General features: G+C 27.8%; 1 protein-coding gene across 3 annotated transcripts in view; it reads right to left on the bottom strand.

The window, feature by feature from the left end:
• Window positions 1-15,505, bottom strand: part of LOC123300743 (RYamide neuropeptides-like) — a 49,344-nt gene that overhangs the window by 19,212 nt on the left and 14,627 nt on the right. Inside the window, exons 1-2 of one of the 3 annotated variants that reach the window (XM_044883386.1) lie at window positions 4,381-4,391; window positions 3,887-3,891 (exon numbers count right to left, since the gene is read on the bottom strand). The exons of the other annotated variants lie outside the window; for them this stretch is intronic. The gene's annotated coding sequence lies outside the window, so the exon portion shown is untranslated. Of the gene's footprint in view, window positions 1-3,886; window positions 3,892-4,380; window positions 4,392-15,505 lie in introns of those variants that run through there. 3 annotated transcript variants of the gene reach the window in all.

Here is a 15,505-nt window from a genome sequence, read left to right as displayed (position 1 = left end):
GTTTACAAGATGGGTCCTACGGACAAAAGACCCAATTGACCTATGTTGCTCATTAACGAACTCGACCTTTATATATTTAGCTGTAAAAATTTCAACTTTATATATTTTTTCGTTTTTGAGTTATCGTGATGACAGACGGGCGGACGACAGACAGACAGATAACCGGAAATGCACTAATTAGGAAATTTTATGAACACCTATACCAAAATTTTGTTGGTAGCATCAATATTTTTAAGCATTACAAACTTGGGACTAAACTTAGTATACTTTGATATATCGATATTTTTCGATATACCTTTAAAATAAATTAATAGAAAATTAAAATAGCAAATTCTTATAACTGTTCCATCTTGAAAGAAAATACTCATCCTGGTGCAATAAAAATGAAGCATCCTGTATATTTTATTACGTTCAATAAGTATAAAATTAAACATTTACCAGTATTTTTCCCAAAATATATATTAAATTGACTTTGTGTTATTTTTAAGGATATTTAATTAAAAAAATTTTTTTTTTATAGTTTCAAATGGCATTTTATTTTTAAATATTATTAGCATCTACCGTTATAATGGATTAATAATTTTTTTTTATAGAAATATATTATAAATTTTATTAAAAAAAAAGCTTTTTAAAAATTAGGCTTTTGCTATTATAGTATTATTATGTATATTTTATGAATATATTTTAAATTCATCAAACAAAATCATCGAATAAATTTCGTTAATGCTATATTTTTAAATGCTTTTTTTCAGTGTCTGTATACATGCCCATATAGTTAACTGTCTAAAAACCTTGTATGTACTAAAATATATTTGTCTACGAAATAAAAATTTTTAGTAATAGCGATTTTGAAAATAATGACACCCGATGAAATCTATTCTGGGCTATGGTTCTCCAAATGGAAATGAAATATTTTGAAATAGTGAAAATAATACAAATTTTCACGTTCAAATAAATACGACTTTTTTAATTTCTAATTATATGAATTTCTGAAATATTTGAAGCTAACGAAAACGATGTAAGTGGCTAAAAATCGTTCTGAATTTTGATTCTCGATGTATTGTCTTCATTGGACTCAAAGTCTAATGAATAAATAACAGTGGTTTTGTCAAATCGTAAAAATACAAAAAAAAAGCACGATTAAAAAAAATTTTCCACTTAGTCATGTCAACAGAAGTGAAATCTTAAAATTTTGGAAAAGCTTTTTTTCCATTTCATGAAAACTCGATCCCAATTCATGAAAACTCGATGTATAATTTTTAGGACAACTTGATTGAATTAATATTTGAAATAAATTCAATTTTATTAAAGTTATGAAAATGTATATCGTACTTTATTAGAAAATAGATTTTTCTTTGAAAATCTTTTAAGAAAAACTAGAAAATTATTTTTTTTAATTTGAGTAATAATTTCAAAATCATACAAAAACGTTGAATGATATTTTAATTAAATAAAAATATTTTTTCCCAATATTAATAAAGATATAAATGTACTTGTAGGTAAGTACAGAGTATTCCAAAAGTTTCGAAACAGAAAATATTTAACTGAATTTTATTCCGTAAAGATGTGATAGTTTTTATTATGTAATTATTCTATTAAGTTCGACAGTTAAAAGCCATGCTTTCAGTAGTCTTTCTGCAAATCCAAATCATCAAAAATTAAATGGGAAAAAAGAATGAATGAATTTTGGCTGCAGTCTGGTACGGTTTTCGCTCTTAGATAATCGTTTTTCAATACAATCGTTCAGAAGTTCCATGCTTTCAAACAGACAATTACAAATATAACGATTTGCCTCTTGATTTAAGTTAGGACATTTATTAAAAATATCTAAGTTTCGTGTTGAATTTTAAACTCGAGGAAAATTCTTGCTGTTTGTTTATATGGTTTGTAACTATCAAAACTTTTTGAATACCTTGTATGATTTTGTACATCTTGATTCTAAGAAGATAATCAAATTTATTCTAAGTATAAGGTGAATGTTTTGATTATATACGATAAATTATTATGATATTACTCGGGTAATATTATCTACTACCTATACAAGTAAGAATTTTCCGATGTAGTAAGTAGCAATAATTTTTTTTTTTATAAAATAGAAGCTTATGATGATTTTAATATCGTTAAGGTTGCTTTCCGATCCTCCCACGCTGAATGTTCCTAAAGGGTGATCAAAAATTTTTGAGATTTTAGAATCCGGGATCAAGAAAATACAAAGAATTAGTAAATAAATCATAGAATTAGTAAAGTACTATTTTCTCTTCTCTGCTATTGACCTTCTGTTTTTAAATATCAGAATATATCTTACATGAGAGAGTACTTATGCTGAATTTTTAAGGACAAGTAAAATTTACAAAAACTTTACTTAAAACATAGTTAAAAAAACTCTCCACTACCTTTCAAACAAACACAAACAAAAAAGTCAAATTCGATATGATGCCACAGACAGATAGACAGACACACACAACGGTTAAACTTATAACACCTCCTTTTTTGCGTCGGGGGTTAAAATACGATAATTTTTGTATTGTATAAAGCTTTAAAAAACGCTAGTATATTGGCTTTTAACGACGAATTAAAAATAATGATTTTTATTTTAATAAAATTTTTTGATGGCAATTAATTAATTATAATACATATTAAATTCTGGGGTACGATTTTCCAATCCATGAGTAGTTCAGTTTTCACACCAACAAAGGTATTTTTTAGGCGAGTTTTTTTTTTAATAAGTGCTTACATTCTCAGGTTACAGGACCGAATTTAGTAAAATAACATTTTTCTTCTAAATTTTACATTCGATATAGTTCTCGGTCAAATCAAATTTAAGTTTGGAACAGAGAAAAATATCATTAATCTTGCAAATCTTTTAAGTCGATTTTACTTTCCATTTTCTCATTTCTGTCATGTATTTTCCTCGAGTGCCTAAAAGATTCGATAATTTTCGTCAAAAAATTCACACATTCAACAATTTTAAATCCACGGGTCAATTCAAGATTAACTTTCACAAAAAAAAAAAAAAATCTAAATAGCTCCACTCGTTTAGGAGATAAGATGTCGCAGACAGACAGGAAGACACATATAGCGATCAAACTTATAACACTCCTGTTTTTGATTTGAGAGTTAAAAATAAAATAGACTACCATGAAATTCGATAATACAGCCCTGATTCCATTCAAGTACAAAAGAACAGGTAATGAAAAATTAATTAAAATTTTTACATATTATTCTGCTTCTTCAATCAATGATCTTGAAAGTTGTTAAGAATAAGATTATAAAAGAATAAAACTGATTTCGAACATGATGCATTTAGAGTAGTTAACTCGTTATAGTCAAGTCCATAAAAAACATGTTTTTATAATCGTGCACTATTTGTGACAACAGTGAAAAATACTAAGACATAGTATCTATACTTATATGTTTTTATATGTTAAAATATTAATATTTTAAGATAGTAAATGTTATAATATTAATACCCTAAAATTTAACATATAATTAAATAGATATAATTATGGATTCATTAATGTCTATATTTGTACGTTTCATATTACGAAAATTAATTAATTATTGAGAATTATTTAAATGAGCGATTTATTTACCAAGCTAAATATAATCTATACGAGAGCTGGCAACCTTTTCGAAAGTTTATTTCTGTAAACTGTTTCATTCAATAGCCCGGGAACTTTCTGACTGGAAAGTTATTAAACAACTAAACCATATCAAAACTACAGTGACACTAAAATTATTAGTAAAAACAGAACTATCAGTTATAATTTGTATTAATAAAAGGACATGAAAAATGAATTTAAAATCAGTAATTTTCAGAGCTTTCGAAGCTTTTCCCGCTAGTAAACTCAACCGCTCTTAGGTTCCAGGCGTACTTCATCTTTACTTATTCTAATAACTAAGTCGAAAAACTTAACCAGTGTTTGAGTCTGAGTAATGACGTGACTATAAATCCAGAAAATGGAGTTTTCGATTTGTCTGTCAAAATGATATTTTACAAAACAGGGGGCCTCGTGATTCCTTTGTTCCCATGGCTTCAAAATGTTAAAGACTGCTCTGAACAAGGCCAACGAATCAAAATTACGTGCGTCTAGCTCTTAGTGTAAGACGCATTTACAATATTACAAAACTCATATCAATATATAAGCTTTAAAATACGTTTATGAGATACATCTGCTTATATTTTGTTATAGGGTTTTATCAAATATGAAGGAAGGCAGCCAAATGATTCCACATTAAGTTCGATAACTTTTATTCAAACATTCTTCAACTTAGCTAGCAACCTAGCATAGTTTGAGTTTGTAGGATCGAATTAATCTGCGTCTAGGTTTTTTTCGGTTTAATTTACGAAGTTTTAAGATAATTAAGATCTATTTTCACATTTCAATATAGAAATATACATTTTGACCAGTTGATAATCGTCGGAGGGTGTTATATGGTATACACATGCCATTTTTAGCTGTCTAGCATGCGGAAGTTATTGTAGTGAGTCCGAAAATCCAAATCAAACTTTTCTAAACACACCTGTACGTTTTATAGTCACGACAATGTTCTTACATCACTTTAAAATCGATGTCGGTATGTAGATACGTGTTTTTGTACGTTTGCGGAAATTTTTTAGTTCACGATTTCTCGGGAATGAATAGTTGTAGAAAGTCAATTATAAATTATCATTTATTCGATAAAACTAATATTTCCAGAAATATTTAAGATGACTGATTATATGAATTTGATTATAATATAAAAAAAATTGGGCAAGTGTTGAGTATTGATCTCAGGACATGCTGCAAAGAAACCGCGAGTTTAGCCTTTGAGGTACACAGCTTTGCTATAGATTATTAATTTTGCAGTGTTTAAGGTTGATCGGAAATTGTTTAAGGTTGATTGGTTGGATTATTTGGTCGTCTTCACATGAATGAATGTTTATTTTTAATTTTTTTTCAAATACAATGAGTATTTTGTTTATTCAAAAAAAAAAAAAAAATATATATATATATTAATAATAATGAAATTAAACAATTAAAAAATATTTTTATTAATAAATTCAATAAATTAATTAATTATTCGTTATTTATTTATTTATTAAATTTATACTTTCCAGTTGTTTGAGCATCCCCATAGGCTTAAACACCAATATTTATTTATAATTAACAAACACAATAAAGTATTTACTCCACAGAATCAAAATGCTTGCGGCCATTCGAATTCGAATATGACATTTACTCGATTTTATTTTAATCATCAAACACAGAGAATTTTAATAGAGCGTGGGCTCATAGTGAAGCGAAAATTTTATGATTTTTCCCATCTGTTTTTTTGGATGCATTGATAAAGGTTTGATAATAAATGAAAATGAAGTTTGAACCGTAAATTTATGGAAATCGTGTTGTTCGATATTCGAGTGGTGTTAAAATGACAAAAAGTTTACAAATGTAAAATGGATTGAAAATTATTTTCGAAAAGTATAAAAATTGGCCTCAATTTTTCAATCTATTCAAATTTTCTCCTAGTTGTTACTGCATATCTAATTGGCCCTCTAGCCACTGCGAAAAACATTTTTTCCTAATTGCCCAAATGGCATATAAAAAATCATAGAAATTTCGGCTCTCGATTTGAAACGAAATTGAAAACAAATCAATCATAGAAATAAATTGTGTAAAAAAATTTTTAAGCTCTTGAAGGAATTTATTAGCTTGCAAAAAGATTTAAAAAATTATTTATTTAGATAAATTGACTTAAAAATTACGAAAATCGAATTTATTTGAACGTATTCAATGTCTATTTTAAGATATGCATATTGCTACTTGATTGAATTTCAAATCGAAAAAAGTTGTTATCTAATTTCAATTTTTTTTTCTCGGTATTTATCGAAATACTTTTCATTATGACTATTTGTTATAGAAAAAGTACCTGGTTATTTTATAGGATATCCGATGTGCAGGATGATTTCTCTTGTACAATGCTAATTAATTATTGATTATGAAACGATGTAAATAAAAAAATAAAAAATACTTCACAGGATGTTGATGAATTTTTGTATTTTTATACATCAACGTTATTAATAAACAAGTGAAGATAAAACAAACTAAACAAAATTAATTGTCTAACCATCCTGTATATACAGGATTTGGTTTGGGGAATGAGTTGGTTTAAAAAATTGGACGCTGAATAAGCAAAAAAAGTTGTAGGCGGTTTTGTTTAAAAAAATTTATTATCTCAAAATAATTATATTTACTTTTAAGTTTTGTTCTATTCGAGAGAACACGTAATTTTCACCTATTTTCTAGTATGTATTACATGCAAAAATGTATCCTGAAGCTGTGTAACCACGAACAATACACACAAATTAATACATAATTCATTTTTTGCTACTGGTTGCAAATCTAGGGGTTGACTTCATTTTAAATAATATACACGGCTTATATATGACATTGTATTAGATAAAGCACAAAGTATTCGTGGGTAACTTTTATTTTTAAATCGATTATGAACACTTTAAAGAACAGCTCATTCAATGTCAAATTTCCAACTCTCTGTTTCAAATTTCCAACTCTCTATCTTTTATTATTTTGGAGATTATTGACACCAAAGTTTTGTCCTAATTTAGGCCCTCGCGGGTAAACAATGATGTTTACGAAAAAATTCCTCAAGCAAAAGTTGTTTATTTTTTTTAATAAGAAACATTTAAACTTTTGTTCTATCTCTAACGGATTACAAAATCGGTCCAACTCAATTGACCTATGTTGCTCATTTACAAGCTAAATCTCACTTTTTACGTTCTGAATTTTGGCTCGATTTCTAATTTCGTTTTTTAGTTATCGTGTTGATAGACGGGCAGACAACCGGAAATTAACTCTTTAGGAAATTTTGTGAACACCTATATACAAATTTGGTTCGTAGACTCAATATTTTTTAAGCGTTACAAACTTGGGACTTAACTTAGTATACCTTGAATTATATTATATATATACAGAGTATAAAAATTGAAAGTTATTAATCATATATTTACAATGAAAAATTAACACATTTAGACAACTATAGTCGAGTATTTTGGTTGTAACAGAAACAACTATAGTAGAAGTATTACAAACAACTGATCACACACTAAGTATTCTCTGCGTGAAGGCTTCGCTGGTATAGTATTAGACAAAAATTATACCTCATTTCACTACAAGCTCATATACTCTTACGTGTATATATACTTCAAAACTTTTGACAATATTTTAGCGGAGAAACATCCATAAATCCATCTTTTACCTTCCTTATAAGATTGAAATTTCGGTTTTTCATTTAATAAAATATTTATACATAAAATCAAATATGTTCAAATACATTGTATATTGTTTTTATTTTATGTACATTTGTTTACTCCTACTCATTTAAAAAAAAAAAAAAAGTGAAATTATCCTTCTCATTATCTGAATATGTGAAAATTAAAAAATCCGTCAAGTGCACTAAGAAGAAACACTGCCATACGAGTATAACCCATTCGTAAAACTAATTAACAATTCTGTTTTATATTTTAACGTAAGTACATGTAAGCATTATTCATGATTATATTCAAAAATTCGTCTAGTGTTGAATTTATGCCATAATTTACTCTACAACTGCAGATGATACTGCGGGTTTTTTACCTGCAAAGCGAAAGATTCATCTTGTATCGTAATTATTAAGTTATAATTTATTAACACAGTTTTCATGTTTTTTTTAATCCAATAATGCTGTTTTATATCCCTATATATTATAAATGTGAAAGCAAGGTGGTTTGTTTGTTTGTTTGTTTGGTACGCTTTCACGCAAAAACTATCATTTGAATGAAAAAAATATTTAAAAAAAGGATTAAAAGAAATTAAATTTAGTCTATGACATTTCAGTGCGCCATCGATGAGCATCATTTTAAGCAATAAATTAAAGATTTCTGTAAAAATGGTGAACGAGATACAATTCATGTAGATATTAGGGTTTTTCTGAAATTAAGAATTTAGATATATCAAAATGTTGCTGGCAAAGACGAATTAATACCCTCAAAAAAAAAAAAAAAACAAAGGAATTTTTCGGCTACGGACCCTTCTAAATAAGTATACAAAACATATAATAAATACACTGCATATATGAGATATAGGTATGACGTTTAATTTTACTATTTTAATTTTCTCTCAGTAATTTAATCATTATACTTTCTCAAAATGACATTGGACTTAAAAATATGTTGGGTATATATATAGTTATAATCTCCTAAAAGATTAAAACACGATTATAAACAAAAATATAAAATTGTTAATTGTTTAAATATGCTGTATATACAACAATACTTTCTATATCTGGTGTAATTTTGAAATATTTAAAATCGAAAATTTTCTCTAACTGTTCAGCTTTCAATCTTTCGAAAACTAGGACAGATATCGAAAAATTATATTTTCATTTTCGCCTACATTCATGAAGTTACAGTAAAATTCATTATCAAAGTTGAAAATAAGATAAAAATAATTTCAACCCTAAATCTACTCTGCTGGTACATCTCTTATATGGATGGAGACACTTGGCTTTATTTTCTATGTCATTGCTTATATGTTTAGTTTACTTTCTATTAAAAAGTTTTTTATTTATTTGTCTTCATTCGTTTCAAGTGAAAATTATCAACAGCTTTCAAAATATGACGTAAATTGAGATTTCTTCGTGAGAGCAATGTATTTTATAACGATTTTTAATGATTTTTTTCTTCCAAATTTGCATGAAATAAGCTGAAATTTTACCATATTCTTTGAGTAAAAGTCAACAGTTTGTATAAAAAATATGTATGTATGTTGTTTGTGTTGCGTAGCTAAGTTATGTGATCATTTTCAATTTGTATCTGATGCGGTTTTTCTAATCGTTTATTAGAAAAACCGCATCAGATACAATCTTATTCTCAAATCGTTTTTCTAGTGTAGTTAATGGTATTCGGCAAAAAAAAAAACTCAAAAAAAAAAAAAATAGAACCGAAACACAGATTGAAAATTTTATAGGCCCGGAGTAATCACGAGATCGTTGTGTTGAGTTTGATAGAGGAGTTGGTTGGATTCTGATTTTCCGGTCTATTTTTCCTAAATCCGTTATTAATATTTACCTACAGAAAATAGTTTACTTTAATTCATAATTCAGAATATAATACGTTATTATCTGGCCCCCAAAGGTATTATCCAATACTTTATTCTTCAACTTGATATTAAACCAATACCGATGACACCTGTTTTGATAAATGTTTTAGCAGTAAATGTATCATAATAGTATTTTAAAATATATGTACATACGACCATTGTATTTTGTACAAGAATTTATGATTAAAATTATTTTCTATTTTCGGTTTTATATCTAATTTCTAATACCTACGCAAATGTATAATATAAATAATACTTGGTTAAAGTTTTATGACTACTATCTATTATATTGAGTGATTTTTCACCCACGTATACTTGTAGTTTTTAGTTTAAGAAAAAAAAGAATAAGATAAAATACGTTCCCACAATGATAAAGTTATCAAAATGATTTCACGTTCAATGTATACCATTAAACAAAATATCTGGCAAACAAAAATCCCCTGAAAAACTAGCCCTCATCTAGTAGCGGACTAGCCATGAAGCAAGAGTAGCAAATGCTACAGGAGCGGTGCTTTTGGGAGTCGCATGCAAGAGCCCTCCTGGTGGAGACACCAAGTAGATTTACGAAGACTAAAAAAAGAGAGGAAAGTGGAGAAATAGAAGAAAAGTGGAAGGAAGTATACAAATTGCTGACCAAAGAGCACTTGCAGGGTGCCCCATGTAGATTAATCAAGACTAAAAAGGGGGAGAGCGGAGAAATCGAAAAGAGTGGAAGAAGAATGACAAAATTAGTAAAATTTGCTACAGATCCCGCGCTGGCTTAATCCGGCACTGCCCTCATCAAAACAAGATTCACTCCTTTTCAACTTTGCGTCGTCTCAAAACATACTTTAGATCGACAATGTCTGAAGTTCGGCTGAACGGTTTAACTTCGCTCAATAAACATCGCGGTGTGCAAGGCCGATGCACACAGGCTTTTGGAAAAGTTTTTTTCTGTACGCCGTAGAATTAACTTATTAAAAACTAGTGACTGACTATCACATTTGACCAAATAAGATGTTCTTTTTCTCTGAGTTTCTCGTTTTATTGACTTTATTACATGATAAACAAAAGTTTGAGCCCCTCCCATAGATAATTCCTGCACACGGGCCTGGGTACAAACACGATCCATAATCCTCAGTGTTGTTGCTCCGGAATGTTTTTAAAAAAAGAATGTTTTTCCAAATGACCAAGATCTTTCCATAATATTTCATGGAAATACTTCGTTTCTCAGTTAATGAATCAATTCGGAAATGTTTTGGAGACCTTTTTGGAACTCTTATACATTTATCCGACCATTTGATTAAAAAAGGATTTTCAACATACACGAGTAGGTAAACCATTACCGGTCACCTATCCGTTTATCCAATCTTTCCACATTAATTGTATAAACTACCAGATGGACATTTTTAACTAATTTTAATTACTATTGACTCACTATTAAAATTTAATAAGTGCAGATATAGTTTTATCAATTACAATCAATATTGAATAATAAAATTTATTATTTGATCTAAATATATCAATATCTTATAATAAAATAATAATACAAATGTCATGAAAGTATTTCATGCAAAAGTAATTATTTTAGACATTGTAATAATAATCTATTATGTTTGTATTATATAGATATTACAATGATTATTAATACATCACCTATAAGTTTTCTGGAAACTTTTTACATTAAAACTTTCTAGAATTCTCTTTCTTTTTACAAATTGAGAGGACTTTTAATATTTTTGATCCCATACTATTGTGGAAATAATGATACTAATATTTAAATGTAGTCGGAACTATCTTAAATGAGTGTTACAAATTATAGTTCAATTTATTAATTTCACACAGCTCAAAGTATGGGGAAATAGCTATATAAAATTTACCCAAGGCGGACATGAATAAAATATGTAAAAAAGAAGCTATGAAATTAAATTCTTTAAATAATCAAACAAGTATTTGATTTCTAAAATTAATACCTTAAATTTTCCGAAAAATTTATACTGTACCAAGGTACGAAAGAAATATAGTTCCTACCGGGTGTCCCACGATACCTTTCGATTTTTTTTTATTTAAAATAAATATGTATTAATATTTAATATATATTTATTAGTATTATTTCTAACGGAAATTTATGTATCCTTTTTTATTATTTTAGTGTCATTTTACTATTTTTCTTTCTTAGTATCCTAGAAAGAATGTCAAATGCATGAATTATTAAATTTCTTTAAATGAAAATAATTATCACCCATGCGGAGTTTTAAATGCACCTGCCAGCGAAATTTGTTGTTTTAAGATTCGAAAAATAAATTTAGTCGATACACAGCAGGAGTTAATCTAATTAATATCTTGAGAAATAAACGTGAGACTAGAAAAAAAATGCTTTGCTTAATTAGTATTATTCTTAGATTATAGAGAGGGGAGTTAACAAATTTTTCCACAACCTGTGTTCGTTTTTAATAATTGTTTCGCATGTTCGCAAGTTGTTTTTCTTTCTGCTAATGCCAAAATATTTATTTCTTAATATATCAAATATCTCACAAGTAATATTGTAAGAAATTCGGCCGTAGTTTTCTCGATTTTCGGTATTTCAAATAACCGAAAAAGAAATAAAAACTCTGTAGGCTGGATTAAAAGTTTCTGCCAAGAACTTATATTATTTTTGTCATATTTGGCTTTTGAAGATTTATATTTTGGTGCTCGTAAATTATTTCCCGACTTAAAATTTGAACTCAACGATTTTGAAAACTCTTACTACAGCATTTTTTTAGTTTATCGATTTAACGGGGGAGGGGTCAAAGCACCTGTGAAAGTATCAAATCCCAACATTTTACAACAATTTTTAGGTCCAAGACTTACATTAAATAATCAAATAAATCCCTATAAAAATGATATTACCAAAATGAATTAATCCATGAATATAATGCTTTTATCAATGACAATATTTAGTCAAACTTAAAAGCTCCATATTTTGTGCTTTGAATTAGCAATAGTAATATAAATAATTGTATCTGTTACACGAATATATAAATAAATTACGTGTAAAAGCACAGTATTATGTATATAAAAGCTCAATGTATGCTTTAGGACATTAAACTGTTAATTTAATTATGTGTTGATGAAAAGCATCTGTTCAAAACCACTATACAAACATATACTATATACCAGCATCATTTATATGAGCTTTAAGAAAGCTTACGTGTGAAGTTTATACTTGACTAATGTCTACATAATATATTACCTGCCTATATATCTGTAACTGTGATAACGATTAAATAATTACACAAGTAAATGTCTTATATTGGTTATAGTCTATGCGATAAATTCGAGAATTCACTTCTCATAAAAATTTTTATGTGAAAAATAATATAATAAAAAACGTAATTTTTATACAGCCTTAGAAAATACTCAAAATAGCTTTTAAAACTCTTCTTAGCAACAGTCTACTTGGGTACAATTAAGTTTTTCATCAACCAATTTCCTGAGATTTTAAGATAGGTACTCGAAAGTAATTATTTTACAGTCAAGACGTCGAAAAAGTTAACGCTGTATGTTTGAAGAAAAAAGTACTCTAATTATTTCTCTATGCGCTTAGTTTTCGAAATAAAAATTCTTGGAAAACTAAAAATGCAATATTCGATTTTAAGAAAAGTGTGTTATTTTTTCTCTGAGACAATTCGCATAGCTAACGCAGCTCCTGCGCTACGATTTTATTTTAAATATTAGAAGAATATTTGGTATGGTGTTTAGTTACGGTAAATCTGTCTGGGAATTATAATTTATATTACTAAAAAGGCATGAAAAATGATTTTAAAATAATTGTCATAAAATAATTTTTAAATCAGAAATTATCGCATCTTTTTTCGGGGATGTGCACTAAAAAAAACAGTAAATGCAACTCCTCTCAAGGATTAGACGTATGTCATTCCTATTTTATTTTAAAAAGCGAAGAAATATCAAAAATACATAGACATGGAGAAAAGACTAAGCAAAACCCTCATGAAATTGACCACTCTCTAGAAAGAGAGAATGCGATCGTGGGGCAAATACATCTCTATGTACTACGTGCTCCACGATCACTTTGTCTCTTTTTGTGCCCGTATTTAATTCATAGCTGGATAGGGAATGTTCAGTTCATTCAATATAGGCCAAATTCAGTCGTCTTAAAACCAAGTTTTTCGTGACGTTATCATCTATAAAAACGATAACGTCATTCGTAATCAGAAAATTATTACACCAATCAAAATATTGCGTCTATGTTGATTATTTATATTCATAAATTTGTATAAATATTTATTATTATTACTGTTAATGGAAATTTATGTAATCATTTTAATAATGTCATTTTACTATTATTATTTGTTTTTATTACTCTACGAAGAATGTCAAACACATTTCTTAACAAATTTCTATAATATGAAAATAATTATCATCCATGCCGAGTTTAAAATACCCCCATCAGCGAAATTTCTTGTTCAGGATGCGAAAAATAAACTTAGTAGTGGACACGCAGCTGGAGTTAATCTAATTAATATCTTAAGAAATGAACGTGGGATAGAAAAAAATAGCTTTATTATTGGAAACAACTTTCTGTTTAAGGATGTAAGAGCAACAAGGCAATATAAATTTTCCTCATATTCAACCATAACGGATGAGCTCAAAATTTTTAATTTTAAAATTAAAAATTTTCCTTTTTACGAAAGAACACTTTATAGCTATATTGAATTTATTGTAAAAGATCGTAACATTTTGAGTTAGAAAAAAAAAACTTATGTGAAAAATAAACTTAACATAAACAGGTAATCGATTTTCATGGAAAGACTTATATCCGTTTAGAATGAAGTGTTGTTCATTCTTTTTTTTTTTGTCGCTATATCGTATTATTAAAGGTACAACAGAAAGACGTATAATAATTTTTCACGACATTTTAAAGGGTTAGGTACTTTTCGTTATTTTTCTTGTAAATCTTAAACCTATCAACAGAGCTTTAAACATATAGGCAGACATATCAATTGTTAGATATCTGTATAAAGTTTTTTGGGGAATTTTCAATGAATAATTTAATTTCTTTAAAAATATATATCTTCTTTTTTTTTCTTTATTTGTTTAAAAATGTCTCTTCAATTTAAATTTTTATTTGAAATTTATTTTTTCTTATGTATCGATAATCTCTAAAGAACAAAAACTTGTGAGCTACAGAGCTCCATCATTTAGGTCATATTTTCCCTCCGTTAGGTACTTCTTATGGCTTTTTTGCAATGAACTTTTTTCTCATTTTGTGGAATTGTATAGTTGTAAAACTCGTTTTTTGATCCAATATTTACTAAAAGTGATTCAGAATGACAAATATGTAAAATTAAATTTATTCCTGAATCATTTTTGGAAAATATCAAAATTTTGAACAATACAAATTGAATTAAATTTGAAATTATTGATGTGACATTTTACCCACAGTTGTTACAAATAGTTATTATTTTATTACAATTGAATTTACGCATTAATTTAGTTCTATAGGTATATACATGGTGATTTGCTATAAACTTTCCACCAATACCTTTTTAAAACTGATGGAATAAAAGAAAAAAAGACAGTAAAACACTTATCGATTGTTTTTAGGGTAAATAAAAATATAATGTTTAGTTTTTTTATACGGCGTTGTTTTTCATGGTCAAACAGGGACCAACCTTGTTTTTTAATTGCACTTGAAACATATATATAAGATCACTTTCCATTAAAATATCTTTTTCCTTAATGGATTTTGAAAATTGTCGCCAATTTTTTAGTTTCTTTGGGTACGGTACCCTAAACTCGCACTTGAAATATAGCTAAGAACACTTTCGCCAAAATTACCTTTCAAACGAAACCAAAAAAAATTTAGTTCAGGGGCTACGATACCACAGACAAACACACACACAGACCCACTCAAATAGCTGTCAAACTTATAACTTCCCTTTTTTTTAGTTCGGGGGTTTAAAATATACAATTTAAAAAAAAACAATGTTGATTCTTGTTTAACCATGAAGATGTCACCGTATAAAAAAACCAAATACTATATTTCCATTCTCCCTAAAATTGAGCCAATTCGTATTTGAGATTTATTATTTTTCGAAATATAATGGTGGATACTTTTTTAAAATCAGCTTGTATAGTACACATTGTGAATTATTGTGTAATAGACTAGGGTATACGGGCACAGTCTTCCAAAGTTTTCTTCAGAGGAGTACTTTATTTTTTTATACTATTTTTTCTACTATTCCCTGTTCTGTTATCACCGAAGTACGTTTATTAAAAATTAACCAGTTAAGAATATGGAAGCTAGTATACATGCCCTTTGTGAAAGGCATATATTTTGTGAATGGGGGTGAACAGCTTTTACATAACGAACGAGCAACAAT

Source organism: Chrysoperla carnea, chromosome 5 (assembly GCF_905475395.1).
Source record: "Chrysoperla carnea chromosome 5, inChrCarn1.1, whole genome shotgun sequence".
Lineage (NCBI taxonomy): Eukaryota > Metazoa > Arthropoda > Insecta > Neuroptera > Chrysopidae > Chrysoperla > Chrysoperla carnea.
The sequence above is the reverse complement of the archived record's forward strand: the minus strand, read 5'-3'. Positions and strand labels throughout refer to the sequence as shown.